The sequence below is a fragment of the Nycticebus coucang genome, chromosome 4, assembly GCF_027406575.1.
Source record: "Nycticebus coucang isolate mNycCou1 chromosome 4, mNycCou1.pri, whole genome shotgun sequence".
NCBI classification, from domain to species: domain Eukaryota; kingdom Metazoa; phylum Chordata; class Mammalia; order Primates; family Lorisidae; genus Nycticebus; species Nycticebus coucang.
The window spans coordinates 28,669,542-28,691,372 of record NC_069783.1 but is presented as its reverse complement, the minus strand read 5'-3'; the positions used below and the strand labels follow the sequence as shown (position 1 = coordinate 28,691,372).

At 36.9% G+C, this 21,831-nt stretch overlaps 1 protein-coding gene and 1 pseudogene across 8 annotated transcripts in view; both read right to left on the bottom strand.

The window, feature by feature from the left end:
• The window catches only part of LCLAT1 (lysocardiolipin acyltransferase 1), a 217,116-nt gene that overhangs the window by 173,273 nt on the left and 22,012 nt on the right, over window positions 1–21,831 (bottom strand). The gene's annotated exons all lie outside the window — the stretch shown is intronic.
• Window positions 16,862–21,831, bottom strand: part of LOC128584281 (U1 small nuclear ribonucleoprotein C-like) — a 151,070-nt pseudogene continuing 146,100 nt past the window's right edge.

The window sequence follows — 21,831 nt, the reverse complement described above, 5'->3', positions numbered from 1 at the left end:
GTTGCGATTGCCATGGCAGTTGTCTTCATGAAGTCTTTCCCCAGGCCAATCATCTTCCAGTGTTTTTCCTATGCTTTCTTTGAGGATTTTTATTGTTTCATGCCTTAAATTTAAGTCCTTTATCCATCCTGAATCAAATTTTGTGAGTTGAGGAAAGGTGTAGGTCCAGTTTCAGTCTTTTACATATGGCTGTCCAGTTCTCCCAACACCATTTATTGAATATGGAGTCTTTCCCCCAAGGTATGTTCTTCTTTGGTTTATCAAATATTAGGTGGTTGTAAGAGGTTAGTTTCACTTCCTGGTTTTCTATTCGATTCCAAGTGTCTATGTCTCTATTTTTGTGCCAGTACCATGCTGTCTTGACCATTATGGCTTTTAGTACAGCCTAAAATCTGGTATGGTGATGCCCCCAGCTTTCTTTTTATTACTAGGAACTGCCTTAGCTATATGGGGTTTTTCTGATTCCATACAAAACGCAGAATCATTTTTTCCAAATCTTGAAAGTACGATGTTGGTATTTTAATAGGAATGGCATTAAATAGGTAGATTGCTTTGGGAAGTATAGACATTTTAACAACATTGTTTCTTTCCATCCACAGCATGGTATGTTCTTCCATTTGTTAATATCCTCTGCTATTTCCTTTCTGAGGATTTCATAATTTTCTTTATAGAGGTCCTTCACCTCCTTCGTTAGGTATATTCCTAGGTATTTCATTTTCTTTGAACCTATGCTGAAGGGAGTTGTGTCCTTAATTAGCTTCGCATCTTCACTGTTACTGGCGTATACAAAGGCTACTGACTTGTGGACATTGATTTTATATCCTGAAACATTACTGTATTTTTTTTATGACTTCTAGGAGTCCTGTGGATGAGTCTTTGGGATTCTCTAACTATAAGATCATGTCATCAGCAAAGAGGGAGACTTTGACCTCCTTTGCTCCCATTTGGATTCCCTTTATTTCCTTATCTTGCCTAATTGTACTGGCTAAAACTTCCAGCACTATGTTGAATAGTAAAGGTGACAGAGGACAACCTTGTCTGGTTCCAGTTCTAAGAGGAAAAGCTTTCAGTTTTACTCCATTCAGTAAAATATTAGCTGTGGATTTGTCATAGATAGCTTCAATCAGTTTTAGAAATGTGCCACCTATGCCTATACTCTTCAGAGTTCTAATTAGAAAAGGATGCTGGATTTTATCAAATGCTTTTTATGCATCTATTGAGAGGATATGATCTTTATTTTTGCCTCTGTTAATGTGGTGGATAACATTTATGGACTTGCGTATGTTAAACCAGCCTTACATCCCTGGGATGAAACCTACTTGATCATGATGTATGACTTTTTTGATGATAAGCAGTAATCTATTGGCTAGGATTTTGTTGAGAATTTTTGCATCTATATTTATGAGTGAAATTGGTCTGAAATTCTCCTTTTTGGTTGGGTCTTTTCCTGATTTTGGTATCAGGGTGATGTTTGCTTCATAGAATGTGTTGGGGAAGCTTCCTTTTTCCTCAATTTTTTTTTAAAAATAATTTCTGCAGTACAGTAATAAGCTCTTCCTTGAAGGTTTGATAGAATTCCGGAGTGAAGCCATCTGGACCAGGGCATTTTTTGGTTGGAAGCTTTTTTACTGTTTCTTTAATCTCAGGGCTTGAAATTGGTCTGTTCAGGAGGTCTATTTCTTCCTGGCTAAGTCTAGGGAGAGGGTGTGATTCCAGATATTGATTCATTTCCTTCACATTGTCAAATTTCTGGGCATAGAGTTTCTGGTAGTATTCAGATGATCTCTTGTATCTCTGTGGGATCAGTTGTTATTTCCCCTTTATCATTTCTGATTGAGATTACCAGAGATTTTACTTTTCTATTTCTAGTTAGTCTGGCCAATGGTTTATCTATTTTATTTATTTTTTTGAAAAGCCAACTCCTTGTTTCATTAATTTTCTGAATGATTCCTTTGTTCTCCATTTCATTGATCTCTGATTTGATTTTGGAGATTTCTTTTCTTCTACTGGGTTTAAGCTGATTGTTCTTCTCTTTTCCAATTCTGTAAGATGGCTTGTGAGTTTATTGATGCGCTCTCTTTCTGTTTTTCAAATGTAGGCATCTAAAGCAATACATTTTCCTCTCAAAACTGCTTTTGCAGTAACCCACAGATTTTGGTAGCTTGTGTCTTCATTGTTATTATGCTCAAGGAAGTTAATGATTTTCTCTTTTATTTCTTCCTGCACCCATCTGTTATTCAACAGAAGGTTGTTTAATTTCCACACCTTTCTGTGGGGTTGAACGTTTTTGTTAGAGTTGAACTCCACCTTTAGTGCCTTATGATCTGAGAAGATACAAGATAAAATTTCAATTCTTTTTATTCTGTTGATATTTGTTTTGTGTCCCCAGGACATGATCAATTTTGGAGAATGTTCCATGGGGTGATGAGAAGAATGTATATTCTTTATCTTTGGGATGGAGTGTTCTATATGTGTCTATCAAGCACAGTTGTTCTAGGGTCCCATTTAAATCTCTTATATCATTGTTTAATTTGTGTTTAGAGGATCTCTCCAGCTCTGGAAGAGGAGTGTTAAAGTCCCCTATTATTATGGTATTATCGGATATCATATTTCTCAGACTGAGTAAGGTCTGTTTCAAGAATCTGGGAGCATTTAAATTGGGTGCATAAATATTTAGAATTGAAACATCTTCTTCTTGTATTTTTCCCTTGACCAATATAAAGTGACCATCTTTGTCTTTTTTGACTTTAGTTGCTTTAAATCCACATGTATTTGAAAATAAGATTGCAACCCCTCTTTCTTCTGAATTCCATTTGCCTGAAAAATTGTCTTCCAACCCTTGATTCTGAGTTTTGTCCTTTGAAGCCAGGTGTATTTCTTGCAGATAACAAATGGATGGCTTGTATTTTTTAATCCAGTCAGCCAATCTATGTTTCTTCAGTGAGGAATTCAGCCATTAACATTTATTGAGATAATTGATAACTGTGGTAGTATTCTATTCATCTTATTTTGTGAGAGTCCATTGCTTAGTTTTACCTTTTGCATCAGTGTGGAAGTTAGGTTCTGTCCTTTAATTTCTGAGTTCTTACTTTGATGTTGATCCTTTGTGATGGTCAGTGTGCAGAACAGGTTGAAGTATTTCCTGTAGAGCTCGTCTTGTTGTGGCAAATTTCCTCAATATTGTGTATCCGTAAATGATTTCATTTCTCCGTCAATTTTAAAGCTCAGCTTACCAGGGTATAGAATTCAGGGCTGAAAATAGTTCTGTTTAAGTAGATTAAAGGTACATGACCATTGTATTCTTGCTTGGAAAGTTTCATCAGAGAAGTCTGCAGTCACTCTGATGGATTTGCCCCTGTAGGTCAACTGGCGCTTACTCCTGGCAGCTTGAAGAATCTTTTCTTTGGTCTTGACTTTGGACAGGTTCATCACAATGTGTCTTGGAGAAGCTCGGTTAGAGTTGAGGTGACCCGGGGTCCGATATCCCTCTGAAAGCAGTGTGTCAGAATCTTTGGTGATATTTGGGAAATTTTCCTTTATAATATTCTCTAGTATGGCTTCCATTCCTCTGGCATTCTTCTTCCCCTTCTGGGATTCCTATAACTCTGTATGTTGGAAAGTCCCATAATTCAGACAGTGAACATTCTGCTTTCTCTCTCTTCTTTTCTGCCGCTTTAACTATCTGAGTTATCTCAAGAACTTTGTCTTCTACCTCCGAAATTCTTTCTTCTACCTGGTCTAACCTGGTGCAAATACTTTCCATTGCATCTTTAAGTTCTCTAATTGACTGCTTCAGTTCCTTCAGCTCTGCTATATCCTTTCTATATTCTTCATATCATTCATCTCTTATTTGATTCTGCTTTTGGATTCCCTTTTGGTTATTTTCCACTTTATTAGCAGTTTCTTTCATTGTTTCCATCATTTCCTTCATTGTTTTCATCATGTGTATTCTAAATTCCCTTTCTGTCATTCCTAACATTTCTTTATAGGTGGAATTCTCTGCAGTAGCTACCTCATGGTCCCTTGGAGGGGTTGTTCTGGACTGGGTCTTCATGTTGCCAGAAGTTTTCGGCTGATTCTTCCTCATGAGTGATTTCTTTTATCTGTTTCTTTGCCTTAATTTTCCTTTTGCTTCCTCTTGCTCTTTAAGTTTCCGTGCCTGTGGACTAAGGTTTCAATGACTCCTTTTGGTACAGGACCAGAAGGATGAGAAGATTGAGGAACAGGAAAGGATAAAAGAAAGAAAAAGAGAGAAAAGAAAATAGAGAAAGGAGATGGGGTGGGTAAAAGGGAATATTGGCAAAAAGAAGAGAGGCACAGAAAGAGGGAGACAGAGCAATATAGGTGTACAGTAGGGTACTTTGACACAACCTTCAAAAAACCCCAACCTCTGGGGGTGCCCAGTTGGGTGGTTCCCTTGAAGTCAGCAGCTCTTTGCTAACCTTATCAGACACAGTACCCCACCTCCACCAAGTAGAGAGGAAAGACAAAAATGCTATAAATCAAACCAAAACAAGCAAAGAGAAAACTTTACGGGATAAAATTGGGTGAAAAACCAAATAATGGGGTAGAAACTGTAGCAAAAATGAAGTTCTAATTATTGAAAAAGGTGGCAATGGGAAATTGTATTTAAACTAAAAAATGGAGAAAGAAAAGAAAGAAAAAGAAAAAAAAGAAAAGAAAAAATCTGTACGGAAAAGGTTGAAATTTAAAAAAATAACGACAAAATAAACAAACAAACAAAAAACAAAAACAAAGCAGTGTATATATCTTGTTGAATATTGTCTGGGCAACAGCTGGTCTTCTGGGGTATGAGATGTTAATCACAATGCTGATACGACTGGAGGCCTCCGCTGATTTCTCAAACCCCACAGGATGGAGACCCTAAATCTCTCTTCCTTCAGCCCTCTTAAAGGCACTTTAAACTTCTAAACTTGGCTAACCAGAAGCTTTCCCAGGAAAGTGCTTGTCATTGGGAATCACTGCTTAAGTGGCTATCCATTTACCCAGTGTGCCAAAACTGGTCTCACTCTGCCCCTGACAGTTAAGGCTATAAGGTGGCTCACTCTCTGCCGTTAGGCTGCTGAGTCACTAGGTTACTAGCTTCCCCCCATCCTTGCTCTGCCTCCCTGACGGTGGAGCTTGCCAGGACAGTTCTTTCACAATGGCTCCCTGCGGCCTACAGCTGAACACTATTAGCTCCGTCAAGCTCTGCGGCTCAGTCTGGGGCCCTAGACAACACCCAAAGTTCTCCGCACTCCTGCTCGAGCTCTCCCCAGGGCAGTTCAACTGAGTGCCAAGTCCAAAAACACCAAAACAGTTCACAGGTAAGGCCTTTCCGGTTTGCAGTCTCACTGCTGCTATACTTACAGCTGCCGGCGGGATTAGACAGATAGAACACACACAACCACTTGCCAGTTTTCCACTGTTTTTGTCCTCCTCACTGGGGTCCAGAAGTCTCTCACTGACGCGCTGTATCCTCAAAGGGATGATTATGAGACAGATCCCACCAGCCAGAGATGCCTGGAGTCTTATCTCCCGGGGCTCATGGTGCCCAGTTGCAGGGAAGCTGTTACTTGGCCGCCATCTTGCTCTCACTCCCAACGTAAAAGAATTCTTATGCAAAAAAATGAGCATGGCGGCGCCTGTGGCTCAAAGGAGTAGGGCACCAGTCCCATATGCGGGAGGTGGCAGGTTCAAACCCAGCCCTGACCAAAAACCACCACCACCACAACAACAACAACAAAATGAGCAGCTAGTTCACTAAACTTCAAAGAATGGATGTTTTAAAGAAAGTGAAGAAGGTAAAATGTGCCATTTTCTAAAGTAAGTCTTTAGAAAAATTACCGTATGCGAAAAAAATGTAAATGAACTGTAAAATTTAAGTACAAATTATTAAATTACCAGTTCTGTGATTGAAGCTAAGAAGAAAAGCACACACATAAGTGCATCAATGTAAAGATATTGAGACCAAAAGTAATTTGAAGTAGCTTAATACAGGCATCTAAATATCCCTCCAGACAGCTAATAACCTATAAACAACTAAAACTTCCAAAATAAATAAATAAATAAATAAAATAAAAATAAAACTTCCCTTAATATATCCACTATTATTTTACCTAACGTGTTCCCGGTCCACCACTGACTGGGAAACTGGACAAATTATTTCACCTCTCCAAGTCCCTATTTCTTCACTAGTAAAATAGGACTAAAAATGGTACCTACTTCAGGATTATTGTGAAGATGAAATGACAATATAAACTGTTTTGAGCAGTTCCAGGAACAGAGTAAATGTTCGAACAGGTTAGCTACTATTATTTTACTGATGCTAAGTTACTCGAAATCACATTCATGATCTAAACTGCCTTTGAAACTTTCACAACCCCCAGGATAATGCTCAGCACCCAGTGAATGCTCAAAATTTATTGGCTGGGGGCTAATGTTTTATATGGAAGCTGGAATCTTGAAGCTGAAAGAGATTTTACAAGTCATGTGGACAAGTTTTCTTAATTCAACAGTAAGACTCATGCGGCATTATCAAATCTTTGGTGAACACTTTCAGGGACAAAAACTTGCCATACCAATAAAGCATACAAGAATACAGAAAATTACTAGAATGTCCTTTGAGATTTTATTACACTGATTTTCGCCTTTCAAAAATGTTTCTCAAAGGCTCAATTCACTAGAGGGCATCACATATTAGGAGAAATTGTTATCAGAAAGAATCATTAAAAGCAAAGAATCATTCAACATTTATTGTGGCTAATTAAAATAAATACTGTATACAGTTGTATAAAACGTACATTAACTTAAAAATTATTCATTTAAACATACTGAAATGTTCAGAAGGAATTAAAATGAAGATTCTGATGAATTAGGTCATGAAATCTTAACACTTGGATATGTTAATATAAAGGTTAAGTAATCCAGATTATCATAAAGCTCACGTTCTTTCCAACCCCACTAAATAACTTCCTTAACTTCATGCAATAATTGTATGTTTGTAAAAGAAAAGCATACAAAACCAGATTACCTTCACCATCGCTCCGAAGTTGCAGCCAGACTCAAAGTCACCACCAGCTATCCAAAGAAAACCCAGTGCCAAAGAAAAAAAATACCAGTTTCTACAAGACTAGCAGGGAAAATCTGAACCTGGATCTGTGTATAACCAATTATTTAAAACCAAATTATTAAAAATATTCATTCGCTAACAAAACAATGGGACAACTATAAGAGCTCATCAGTCTCCAAGACAACCTGTAAGAATTGTATTCAAATATCCATGACACATGCCTATAGTCCCTATAAATGCTCAAGTCCCTACTTGATCATGATGAATGACTTTTTTGATGATAAACTGTAATCTATTGGCTAAGATTTTGTTGACAATTTTTGCATTTATATTCATTAGTGAAAATGGTCTGAAATTCTTCTTTTTATTTGGGTCTTTTCCTGGTTTTGGTATCAGGGTGATGTTTGCTTCATAGAACATACTGGGAAAGAATCCTTCCTCCTCAATTTTTTGGAATAATTTCCACAGTACAGGAATAAACTCTTCTTTGAAAGTTTGATAAAATTCTGGTGTGAGGCTATCTGGACCAGGGAATTTTTTTTGTTGGAAGATTTTATATTGTTTGATCTCAGTGCTTGAAATTGGTCTGTTCAGGAGATCTATTTCATCTGGGCTAAGTCTAGGGAGAGAGTGTGATTCCAAATATTGATGCATTTCCTTCACATTGTCAAATTTATGGGCATAAAGTTTCTGGAGGTATCCAGAGATAATCTCTTGTATCTCTGTGGCATCAGTTGTTATTTCCCCTTTGTCATTTCTGATTGAGGTTACTAGAGATTTAACTTTTTTATTTCTAGTTAGTCTGATCAAAGGTCTATTTTATTTATTTATTCAAAACCCCAACTCCTTGTTTCATTAATTTTCTGGATGATTCTTTTGCTTTCAATTTTATTAATATCTGATTTAATTTTTTTTGAGGTTCATTTTTTTTATTATTAAATCATAGCTGTGTACATTAATGCAATCGTGGGGCACCATGCACTGGTTTTACATACAATTTGAAATATTTTCATCAAACTGGTTAACATAAGCCTTCCTGGAATTTTCTTAGTTATTGTGTTAAGACATTTATATTCTACATTTAGTAAGTTTCACATGTACCCCTGTAAGATGCACCGGAGGTGTAATCTCACCAATCGCCCTCCCTCCACCCATCCTCGCCCCTCCCCACCCCTCCCTATGCCCCATATTCTTAGAGTTTCATAGTAGGTCTGAGTACATTGGATACTTTTTCTTCCATTCTTGAGATACTTTGCTAAGAAGAATATGTTCAAGCTCCACCCATGTAAACATGATCTGATTTAATTTTGGATATTTCTTCTCTTCTGCTGGGTTTAGGCTTAGATTGTCCTTCTTTTTTCAATTCCATCAGATGGCTTGTGAGTTTGTTGATACGCTCTGTTTCATCCCAGGGATGCAAGGCTGGTTTAATATATGCAAGTCTATAAACGTTATTCACCATATAAACAGTAGGAAAACCAAAGACTATATGATCCTCTCAACAGATACAGAAAAAGCATTGGATCAAATCCAGCATCCTTTTCTAATTAGAACAATGAGGAGTATAGGCATAGGTGGCACATTTCTAAAACTGACTGAAGCTATCTATGACAAACCCACAGCCAATATTTTACTGAATGGAGTAAAACTGAAAGCTTTTTCTCTTAGAACTGGAACCAGACAAGGTTGTCCTCTGTCACCTTTACTATTCAACATAGTGCTGGAAGTTCTAGCCAATACAATTAGGCAAGATAAGGAAATAAAGGGAATCCAAATGGGAGCTGAGGAGGTCAATCTCTCCCTCTTCATCCCAGGGATGCAAGGCTGGTTTAACATACGCAAGTCTATGAACATTATCCACCATATTAACAGAGGCAAAAATAAAGATCACATGATCCTCTCAATAGATGCAGAGAAAGCATTTGATAAAATCCAGCATCCTTTTCAAATTAGAACACTGAAGAGTATAGGCATAGGTGGCACATTTCTAAAACTGATTGAAGCTATCTATGACAAACCTACAGCTAATATTTTACTGAATGGACTAAAACTGAAAGCTTTTCCTCTTAGAACTGGAACCAGACAAGGTTGTCCTCTGTCACCATTACTATTCAAAATAGTCCTGGAAGGCCTAGCCAATACAATTAGACAAGACAAGAAAATAAAGAGCATCCGAATGGGAGCAGAGGAGGTCAAACTCTCCTTCTTTGCTGATGATATGATCTTACACTTAGAGAATCCTAAAGACTCAACCACAAGACTCTTGAAAGTCATCAAAAAATACAGTAATGTCTCAGGATATAAAATCAATGTCCACAAGTCAGTTGCCTTTCTATTCGCCAACAACAGCCAAGATGAGAGGCTAATTAAGGACTCAACTCCCTTCACTATAGCCCCAAAGAAAATGAAATACTTAGGAATATACCTAACAAAAGAGGTGAAGGATCTCTATAAAGAAAATTATGAAACCCTAAGAAAGGATATGGCGGAGGATATTAACAAATGGAAGAACATGCCATGCTCATGGCTGGAAGAGTCAACATTGTTAAAATGTCTATACTTACCAGAGCAATTCACGTTTCAATGCCATCCCTATTAAAATACCAACATCCTACATTCAAGACTTGGAAAATATGATTCTGCATTTTGTATGGAACCAGAAAAAACCCTGCACAGCTAAAGCAGTTCTTAGTAATATAAAACAAAGCCAGGAGTATCACCATACCAGATTTCAGGCTGTAATGCAAGGCCATAGAGGTCAAGACAGCATGGTACTGGCACAGAAATAGAGACATAGACATTTGGAACCAAATAGAAAACCAGGAAATCAAACCAACAACTTACAGCCACCTAATCTTCGATAAACCAAACAAGAGCGTCCACTGGGAGAAAGACTCCCTATTCAATAAATGGTGCTGGGAGAACTGGATATCCACATGTAAAAGACTGAAACTGGACCCACATCTTTCTCCAGTCACAAAAATTGATTCAAGATAGATAAAGGACTTAAATTTAAGGCATGAAACAATAAAAATCCTCAAAGAAAGAATAGGAAAAACACTGGAAGATATCGGCCCGAAGTCTTATGAAGAAGACTCCCATGGCAATAGCAACAACAGCAATAATAAATAAATGGGATTCAATTAAACTGAAAAGCTTCTGTACAGCCAAGGAGACAACAACCAAAGCAAATAGACAACTTACCCTATGGGAACGGATATTTGCATATTGTGAATCTGACAAACACTTAATAACCAGGATCTATACAGAACTTCAATTAATCCACAAGAAAAAAACCAACAATCCCATACAGCAATGGGGAAGAGAGATGAACAGAATCTTCTCCAAAGATGACAGACGAATGGCCAGCAAACATATGAAAAAATGCTCATCATCCCTAATTATTAGAGAAATGCATATTAAAACCATTCTGAGATATCATCTAATCCCAGCAAGAATGGCCTATATCACAAAATCTCAAAATTGCAGGTGCTGGCACCGTTGTGGAGAGAAAGGAACACTTTTACACTGCTGGTGGGACTGCAAACTAATACAACCTTTTTGGAAAGAAGCATGGAGAAACCTCAAAGAACTCAACCTAGACCTCTCATTTGATCCTGCAATCCCATTATTGGGCATCTATCCAGGAAAAAAAACCTTTTATTATAAAGACACTTGTACTAGGCTGTTTATCGCAGCCCAATTTACAATTTCTAAAATGTGGAAACAACCTAAATGTCCTTCAACCCAGGAATGGATTGGTAAGCTGTGGTGTATGTATACCATGGAATATTATTCAGCTATTAAAAAAATGGAGATTGGGCGGCGCCTGTGGCTCAGTGAGTAGGGCGCCAGCCCCATATGCCGAGGGTGGCGGGTTCAAACCCAGCCCCGGCCAAACTGCAACCAAAAAATAGCCGGGCGTTGTGGCGGGCGCCTGTAGTCCCAGCTACTTGGAAGGCTGAGGCAAGAGAATCGCGTAAGCCCAAGAGTTAAGAGGTTGCTGTGAGCCGTGTGACGCCACGGCACTCTACCCGAGGGCGGTACAGTGAGACTCTGTCTCTACAGAAAAAAAAAAAAAAGAAAAAAAAAAATGGAGATTTTGCAGCATTTGTACTAACCTGCTTGGAGGTGGAACACATTAGTGAAGCATCACAGGAATGGGGAAGTATGAATCCTATGTATTCAATTTTGATATGGACTATTAATGACAATTAATGTCACAGTGGGGCATGGGAGAAGGGGACACCAGACAGAGAATGAGGGAGTGGGTGAGGGAAAGGAAAAGAAGGAAAAAAAAAGACAAGAAAAGAAAATAGTGACTAATTCTCACATAAATTGGATTTAATTTTGAGCAAAGGACATCACTTAAACATTAATTTTTAATCAACTTGTTAATATTAATAAACATTATTAATAATCATTAATAATTAATCAACTTGTTAATATGTTGTTTGGGATATTGCATCCTCATTTTTAAGTGAAATATGTTTGTAATTTCCCCTTTATAATAAATTGGAGAGCATTTCAAAATAAAGCTGTCTTTTTTCAAAACATCTCTTCTAAAGGAAATTTCGGATAAACAGTTTGCCAGTTAGCAAAGGTCATTCGTTGATAAGCAAGATAATCTTTGCAAATCATTTGAAGAATGCACAACTTTTGTACACCAATTAGAAAATACAATGAAAGGTTCACTGACTTTGAGAATCATGACATCACGCTCAAATTTGCACTTCAGCCTCACCTAAGTTCATATCACTAAGGCATCTAAAGATTGGACAGAATTGATTGAGCTCTCATTAGATGATATTTGATGCTAAGACCCAACTGCAATATGGAAAAATGCAGAATACCCAGCCTTCAGCACTATGCCTGAAAAAAAAAATGCTTTCTTGCTTTTCAACCCCTTAGTGCTGCAAATCTACATTCTCCTACCTAGCCCAAATCAAGATACCCTTAAGGTCACAAAGGACTATATCCCTGTAGAAGAATAACTGAAACTTCAGATCTCCATGCTACAAACCAAATATTCAAATGCTTTCAAACAAAAAGCAGATATAACAAACTCATTAAAAGGTTAACTTTAAAATCAATAAATAGCTTCCATTTCATTATTAAGTACCTAGCAGTTAGATTTTCAAAATAATGTCCACTTTTAAGTATATGTAACTGAAGTTTCTTGAATGTGGTCTTATTTGATTACAGCGAAATTAATGCAGCCTTTCAACATGACAAGGTTCCCCACCCATGGTGAAGAAAATGTATTCTTTTTGTTTTTTATTAAGTCATATACACACAGATCATGAATACATTTATGCATATGTGGGGTACAATGTGTTAGGGTTTTTTAATACAAGCTGACATGGTTACAGCAAACCAATCAACATAGCTTTCACCTCATTTACTCGATTATTGTGCTAAGACATTTATGTTCTACACTTGACAGATAAAACGACAACCTGCTGTCCATCATCTTCATTACTATTAGAACGACTAAGGAAAATGGTCAATCCAACAGCACAATTCATTCCAGAAGACAGAATAAGCTTGGTGGACTCTTCTACAAAAGGTTCTCACTGCAAACCCCTTAAATACATCCATTTTAGGTAAATTTTTGTATCACTGAAGAAGAAGAAATCAATATAAAAGTCTTAAGTTTTATAACCAGTATAATTATCGAGAATTATAAGGGAAGTAAAGGGATAAGAAATACATTAATAACAAAGTCAAAAAGGATGTTCCAGCTGCAGATAACCCAAATCAGAAAAATTTGGTCTAAGCCCACCAACTTCTCCTCCATCTTCCTGCTCTCTTTACCCAAAAGACACTATCTTAAAAAATAAATAAATAAATAATAGATTTCAATTCCATTTATTAGTAAGAGGCATGCAACTTGCCTCCTTTGTGCAAAACAATCTCTCATATATTCATCTTCCTGTCTTTCACATATATAAAGAAAGTGATGTATTTAGACATATGTAACCATCTCTCATAGATACATAATGAATTAACATACAGAAATAACCAGCCCACACAAATTAATTCCTAAAATGAAAACCCGCTCTCCAATGCAGATGAGACTATAGATAAACTATACACAAATATCAGCTATATTCAGAGAAAACAAAAAGGCATAATTATGATTTCTTTAATGCAAAAACAGTTTCAAGCAATACAGTGATCTGTATCTAATCTTTCTCTTCTTCATCTCTGGGACGCAAGAAGTATCATTATTTATGCTAAACATAGCACAAAGACCCTATTACAAGATTGGGGTAGGAGGGACTGGCAAAATTTATGGAGGCAAAATTATTCTAATAGAATTCTTGGATTTTATTCTAACAAAATTAGAAAAACTGAAAGTTCCTGAAATGAATAAGAAAGGTAATCAATCACTCCCACCTCCCTTCAAAAAATATTTCTATCAAGAACATTTTGCCTAAAGCCTATTATTAAAATACCTACAAAAAAGAAAATAGGAGTTTACCAAATGCAAGAACGATGTGCATTATAACTCTAGAGGCACTTAAATTTTTATAAGAAAAACAATTTCCATTTAGAATAACTTCTGATGCAATATTAGTAATCACAGTCCTTTCCCCCAGGGTAAATCTTGGGGGGGGGGGGAAATGGCTGATGTTTATAAACATTTATCTCAAATCAAGAAAAAATTAACACATGAAAAAAATCAAATCTTAAAAGTTTAAATCTATAAAAATCTACCATTTTTAAAAGCCAGTGATAAAAAGTGAAGCCTTAATTTGATGTAGAGATAACAAATTTATAGATACAATGTTTGCATGATAAAAAATAAAAAATGTTTTTTAAAGTCTTCAAAACAGCTATAACTATGAACTATCAATTGTTTAGACAGTAAAACCAAATAAACAAAGAGGTACCTTCTATTTAATGAGGTATGAAGATCTTGTCTCCTTTTAATTCCTTTTCTACAAATGCTTTCTGTATATTCTTTTTTTTTTTATTAAATCTTAGCTGTGTACATTAATGCAATCATGGGACACCATACACTGGTTTTATATACAATTTGAAATATTTTCATCAAACTGGTTAACATAGCCTTCCCGGCATTTTCTTAGTTATTGTGTTAAGACATTTATATTCTACATTTAGTAAGTTTCACATGTACCCTTGTAAGATGAACCGTAGGTGTGGTCCCACCAATCACCCTCTCTCGCCCATCCTTCCCTCTCTCCTCCCCTCCCTTTCCCCTTACCCTATATTCTTAGGTTATAATTGGGTTAAAGCTTCCATATGAAAGCCATAAATTAGTTTCATAGTAGGGCTGAGTACATTGGATACTTTTTCTTCCATTCTTGAGATACTTTGCTAAGAAGAATATGTTCCAACTCCATCCATGTAAACATGAAAGAGATAGAGTCTCCATCTTTCTTTAAGGCTGCATAATATTCCATGGTGTACATATACCACAATTTATTCTTGATCATGAAAGCCCTAATACAAAAGCTATAACCATCTTAAAATTTCTCCTAATCTCAATTTTTAGACTACATCCTATAATGTGGCAAAAAAATTACTTATTTTTTGGAATTTATTTTATTGAGCTATGTGGTAGGAAATGTCACCCTAGGGAACATCCCTCCTCATAGGATATGTCGATTCTGATTTTTCTGGGGTACTCTGTGGAACTTTTTCTTCTTCTTGGAGCAGCTCATGCTGCCTGCAGCCTCTTGCAGACCAGTGATGATTGCCTCCTCCTTGGAAGAGAATTTCCTCTTTTTTTTTAGACACACTTTTGTCTGTCTCTTCAGGATCTCTGTTTCCTCCTTTGGTGAAGATTTCTTTTTGAAAGGACTTAACACTGCCAGCGCCCTCCTCAAGATAACTACTAACCAACTCCTCATTGGAAAAAGATTTCTTTTTCTTGGATTTGGAGACAAGGATCAATGGGTGCTTTTTCTATTCCATACTCCAGAGGAATTTCCTGAGGCTTTTGCAGGGGGCAAGTGCAGCCACTTTCCTTTCCTTCTTCAAGCATTTCTCCACTTTCCTAGTAATCTCAGCAGCCACTTCCTCTGCCTGAACCACTTCTTCTTTCATGATCTTCAGATTCTTCATGGAATCCCTCTAGTCTCCCAGAAGGACTGTGCTGCTTGTCATCAAAGTTAAGGACTGATGCTTCTTAACTTGTCATTGTCAACTTAAGGACTGCTGCTCCTTAACTTGTCATTGAAGCTTCTCTCCATATACTTGTGGTCAAAGCAATTGATTCATGAGGCAATCCTGCATTTGTGTGCCAGGTATCAGATGAGGACTTTGTTCTTGGCAGCTGCTTGGCCAATGAAAGTAAAGTGGAAAATGAGTCCATGTTTTGGTATGTTACTCTTTGCCTACAGGGTTCTGGAAACTTTATCCCTTTATTGGGCCCTGAGAATCCTGGCAAAAATTTTAAATTAGTTTCTTTAAAGTTTTCCAAACAGAAAAATTTTGAAGATTTAAATCAAAGAGAAGGAAGGACATTATGAAAAAACCACAGTTAAACATCATATTCAAGGATGAAGGACTATAGCTTTCTCCCTAAAATAAGGAAAAAAGACAAGGATAACTGCTTTTACTATTGTTATTCAACATTGTAAGGGAAGTTCTAGCCAGACAATTAGGCAAGAAAAAGAAATAAAATTTATCTAAATTGGAAAGGAAGAAGTAAAACTATGTCATTTTGCACATGCTGTGTATAGTTAATCCCAAGGAATCTACAGAAATACTACTTAACTAATAAATCCAGCAAAGCTGCGGGATTCAAGATCAACACACAAAAATCAATTGTGTTTCTATACACCAGTGACAAACAAATCAAAAAAGAAATTAAGAAAACAATTTCATTTATAATGACAGGATAGGAATAAATTTAACCAAGAAGGTGAAAGACCTATACATTGAAAACTACAAAATGTTCACAAAAGAAATTAAGGAAAACCTAAAGATATGGAAGGACATCCCATGTTTACAGATTAGAAGACACAGAACTGTTCAGAAATGCAACCTCTACCAAATTTCCAATGACCAGTTTTCAGAAATAGAAAAGCCAATCCTCAAATTCATATGGAATTAAATGCCAGAGATTCCAAATAGTTAAAATAATATTGAAAAAGAAGAAAGTTAGAGAATCACACTTCTCAATTTTAAAACTTACTACAAAGCTACAGTACTGGCATAATAAAAGACTTGTAGACCAATTATATAAAATTAAGAGTCCAGACATACATCTATGGCCAACTGATTTTCAACAAGGATGTGAAGATCACTCAGTGGGGAGAAACTAGTCTCTGCAAGGAATAATTCTACTGGATTGCCACATGCAAAATAAAGTTGTCCTCTAAATCTAACAGACAAAAATTCACTCAAAATACATTAACGAACAAAACAGAAAAAACTACAAAATTCTTATCAAGAATAAGTAGGGGTAAAATCTTTTTTTTTTTTTTTTTTAACTAAAACAGTTAACAATTTTATTTTCACATTTTACAATACAAATGAAAACTGCCCCTTTTGTGGGCAGTTTTCTTAATAGCATGATAAGGAAAACTTGCTCCCCCTTTCAGAGAGACAGTAAGAATAGTTTTGAAGAGAAGAAGTGGAAGGGGCAGTTTTCCACTTCTCTTCAAAACTATTCTTACTCTCTCTTTGAAAGGGGGAGCAAGTTTTCCTTATCATGCTATTAAGAAAACACCCAGCGTCACAGCACCATGATCTCCTTGTGAAGCAGAGCAAGTAATATAAAACTGACATAAAGAAAACTCCCCTCTATCCTTATCTGTCTGGTCAAGTCATTCCAGGACGAGTGGGCACCATCATGGTACGAGCAGGTCTCATCATTGAGGGCCCCGGCATCATTGGCATGTGACCTCCCATGGGTGGCCTCATTCCAGGAGCAGGTCCCACTGGCATCATCCCAGGAGGAGGAGGACCCATCATTGGCATCATAGGAGGGTGGTGCCAGCACCCCCATATGTGGTGCTGGCATCATACCAGGATGAGGAGGACCCGGAAGACTGGGGGGAGGTGGAATCATCACCCCTGCAGGAGGAGGAGCCGAGAATGGAGCAGGAGGTATTTTTCCTTGTTGAAATGCAGCCGTTGTTTTGTCAGTCAGGCTCTGGGCCTGCTCTTCTATCCATTTCTGATAATAGTCTTTCACATTCTCTTTGTGCTTTCTCCCACTGCAGTGTGTCTTTCTCACAGATGGAGAGTCATGGGTGAGATAGGTATCGCAGTAATCACTTGGGCATATTCTCTCCTGGCCGTTAGCAAATCTGTTCGGGGGGAGGGGGGAGGTAAAATCTTCATGGCCTCAAATTTTACAAGAGATACTAAATATGACACCAGAAGCATGAACAACAACAACAAAAAATAGATAAATGGAATTGCATCCAGATTAAAAACTTCCATATGTGAAAGAATACTATCAAGTAAATGAAAAGACAACCCACAAAATGGAAGAAAAGTTTCATAAATCAAGGGTATGCCTTGCAAAATAAAGGACTCATAACTCAACAAATAAGTAGAAAAAAAATTTTTAAAAACTGTGCAAAGTCGGGAGGCTGAGGCAAGAGAATCGCTTAAGCCTGGGAGTTGGAGGTTGCTGTGAGCTGTGTGAGGCCACGGCATTCTACCGAGGGCCATAAAGTGAGACTCTGTCTCTACAAAAAAAAAAAAAAAAAAAAACTGTGCAAAGAACTTGAGTAGATATTTCTCCAAAGAAGATATATAATATAAACGGTCAACAAGTATATGAAAAGATGCTCAATGTCATCCTTCATTAGGGAATTGCAAATCAAAACCATAAAGAAATACAACTACATACCCACTAGGATGGGTACAATTCAAAAAAGGGAAAATAACAATTCAAGTATACAAAGTTGGAATCCTCACATATTGCTGGTGGGAATGTACAATGGCCATTCCTCAGAATTTAACACAGAAGTACCATATGACCCAGCAATTCCACTCCTAGGTATATTCCCAAAAAGAACTAAAAACTCAGTTCTCAAAACAAATACTTATACACAAGTATAAGTGTATAAGTACTGACAGTACAGTAGCCAAAAGGTAGAAACAGCCCAAATGTCTATCAATGAATGAATGAACAATTTATGAGATAATCATACAATGTAGTATTATTCGGCCATAAAAATAAAAATAAACCACTGATAATGTGACAAGTGGATGAACCTTGAAAACATTATGCTAACTGAAAGAAGACACAGAAGGTCACCTACAGTGTGATGCTATTTATACGAAATACCCCAAACAGGTCAACGCTGGGTAAATGAATGCAGATTGGTGATTGCCCAGGGCTGGGGAGAAGAAAGTAGGAAGTGCTTAATGGTACAGGTTTCCCTCCATTAAGGGTGAGCAAGATGTTTTAGAACTAGATAGAGGTAAAAATGGCAGAACACTGTGAATGTTCTAAATGCCACTGACTTCTTCACTCTATAATGGTTAATTCTGTTAGATGAATTTTACCTCAATAAAAAACTCAGACATCAAATGTCACAGCCTATTTTTTTTTCAAGTATCCACAGTAGAGGTCATTTATAAAAATTTAGTGTTAATTCATAATGGAAATCTCAATTAATTGTACAGGTTATAATTTCTGATTACAACACAATATAACTAAGAATAATAAATTCAAAACAAAGAACTCTAATGATTTGCAATTTTTTTAACTTTCCTAAATAATTTAATAAAAAAAAATAAGGATACTTTAGATTCATAGTTCTTAAACTCTGATGTACATCCAGATTACCTGGGGGCCTTGTTGTAATAAAAACATAGAAGTGGGCGGCGCCTGTGGCTCAGTCGGTAAGGTGCCGGCCCCATATACCGAGGGTGGCGGGTTCAAACCCAGCCCCGGCTGAACTGCAACCAAAAAATAGCCGAGCGTTGTGGCGGGCGCCTGTAGTCCCAGCTACTCGGGAGGCTGAGGCAAGAGATCGCTTAAGCCCAGGAGTTGGAGGTTGCTGCGAGCTGTGTGATGCCGTGGCACTCTACCGAGGGCCATAAAGTGAGACTCTGTCTCTACAAAAAAAAAAAAAAAAGAAAAACATAGAAGCTCAGGTTCTATACCTAGAAGACTTTCAAATACTGACGTTAAATAATTCAAACTTAAAAGTGTTGGAGCTTCAGATTCTTCTCTGTGGAATAAAAGAGGAATATGACATGCAGTTGTCATTTGTGTCTTTTGTTTTCTTGTGAATAATTAAGACCAGAGAAGGCCCCCCTCAGACCCCCACCTCTCCTCACAGAGTATTAAAGTCATCTTCCTTGGAATGTAGTAATCTGTAACCCATCAAATCACTGGTCTCCTATGGAAAGTGGTATAATACTGCTAAAATTTCTCTGTCTCTGCCTATGTAAGTGAAACCTTAAACTTCTCCACTTTGGAATTCTGACTCCATTTGGTTTGGAATTGGTGATTCCAGGTGGCTATCCTCTAGTTTACATTCAAATAAATTCTATACTTAATCATACTTTCTGAATCTCATTATTTAAGGCTGACATATAGTAGGTCTTGAGTGTAGCTGAACCTCCTACATTTTTAATTAACCCTCCAGCTGAGACCGATGCCCACCAATGTTGAGAAACAAACAATAGATTAGAAAAAAACATACAAACATCATATCAAAAATTATGGGATTCATACAAAGTTGTACTCAAGTGTGTTGTATAAAATATTTTAAATAAAGTTAGCAATCAAATTATGATTTTAAATAGATAAAAGTATTATTTTCAAAACCCCCAAAATAGAAATATAGACAGCAGTAAAAATGAGTAGAAAACATAGAAAAACTTTAGAACATAGAACTTTAAGTGAGTTTGGTTCTTTATGGAAAAATTGACCAAATCCTAAAACTTCTAATATAATATAGAAGAGTAAATATAATGAAACTTTCTTTGCTTAATAAAAGAGAGACAGATAACTTTAACTTTCCCTTCCCCACAGGATAGAGAGTAAAGTTTCCCATGGCTCCTGTTTACTCAGTGGCTTAAAACAACAGAAATGTATTCTCTTAGTCCTAGAAGCTAAAGTCTGAAATCAGTATCACTAGACCTAAAGCAGGTATCAGCAGGGCTACACTCCCACCAGAAACTCTAGGGGATAATCTGTCTCTTGCTACTTCCAGCTTCCTGTTGGAATGCCTTGACTTGGGATCACATGGCTCCATTCTCTGCCTCTGTGATCACACTGCTTCTTCCTCTTCTCCAGTCGCCTCTCTTATACAAGGGTTTCTTTTAAGGTCCACTGAGACAAGTCTGGGTTACTGCCCCACCTCAAGATCCTCTATTTAATTACAAAGACCTTCTTTTGCTATATAAAGTGACTTTACACAAAATCCAAGGATTAAGACTTGGACTTCTTTTGGATAGCCATTTTTAGCCTATGACTTGGTATCTCCTTAAAAACCTAAAAGGTCAAACGTTTTAGTCAGAAATTAGATACTAAGATATATCTAAGATACTACCTATCTAAGATAGTCCCCAGATTTACAATGCAAGGTTATAGGCCTTCTGACCCTGGGCAATATGCATACATACCACTGAAATTAACTGTTGGGGATCAGAAAATGATTTCCCAAACTGAACGCCTCAAAAGCAAAAGTTTTTCTCTGTCATTCTCCTGCCCTCCAGTCTCTGGTCCCTCAGTCTCCCTTGAGGCTTGCCAGAGACACTAACAGTTAAGAGTAATATTTTTACCCAACTTTCTGCATAAACTAGACATAAATTATCTGACCTACCTTATTTGATTGTAAGTTTAAAGGCCCACATTCCAGACAGCATCCTTGCTCCATACCCAAGGCCAAGAATCTAAACAGCCAGGCCTTGCTAGGCTTCCCCATTCAGTCTACTACCATGAGCTCTACCTACACCTTTTTTGTCCAATAGTCTTTCTACACAGCTATTCCTAACTTGAAAACATAAAAATGGACATTTTCCCCACTATCCTTTGGTCTTCATCATTACAAAGGCTCTCATATCTTATAAAAACTGAAAGCAAATAAATTAGTATGCCTTTTCTCCTAAATCTATCTTTTGTCAGTGATTTTCAGCAAACTTTCAGATGATGGGGAACTTTCCCCTTGACCCTTTATAACTTGGGAATCTCATCATCTATAACAGGAACTATCACAGAGTTCATCCATTTGTCTCTCAAGAATGTAAAAGTTTTTGTCTATTACAAAAAATGAGTGAAATTCTGCTCAAATTTTGTAAGTTCTCTTAAAAACTACCTACATGCATATATCTGACACACATACTCAATAAAAATAGAGCTTCTTTTTGTTGGCAAGATTTTCTTACCCCAAAATACTTTACCGAGTTGGGTAATAATAAACTAAGGTTTTAAATAAATTTGAAACAAACTACTTTCCAAGAGCAGCAAAATTTATTTTTATCCTCTAAATTTTTCCAGACACACAATTTCAAGACCCACTAGCCCTTGAATCTCTTCCAGAATCAAGCAGTTTTCATTCCATAAAAATCTAAATAAATTTCAGATGAATTAAAGAGTTACATGTAAAATATGAAAGCCTTAAAGAACTACATCAGGAAAATAGGCCAAGAATCAGTCGCATATAAAAAGGTCAAAGACAAAGAAACCAAATTAAGGCAATGTGATACCATGTTTCCCACCACTACTTTTTCATATTTGACAATGATAAAACATCTAGCAAAGTGAGAGAACAGGAAAACAGGGATTCTTAAACATACTATTAATG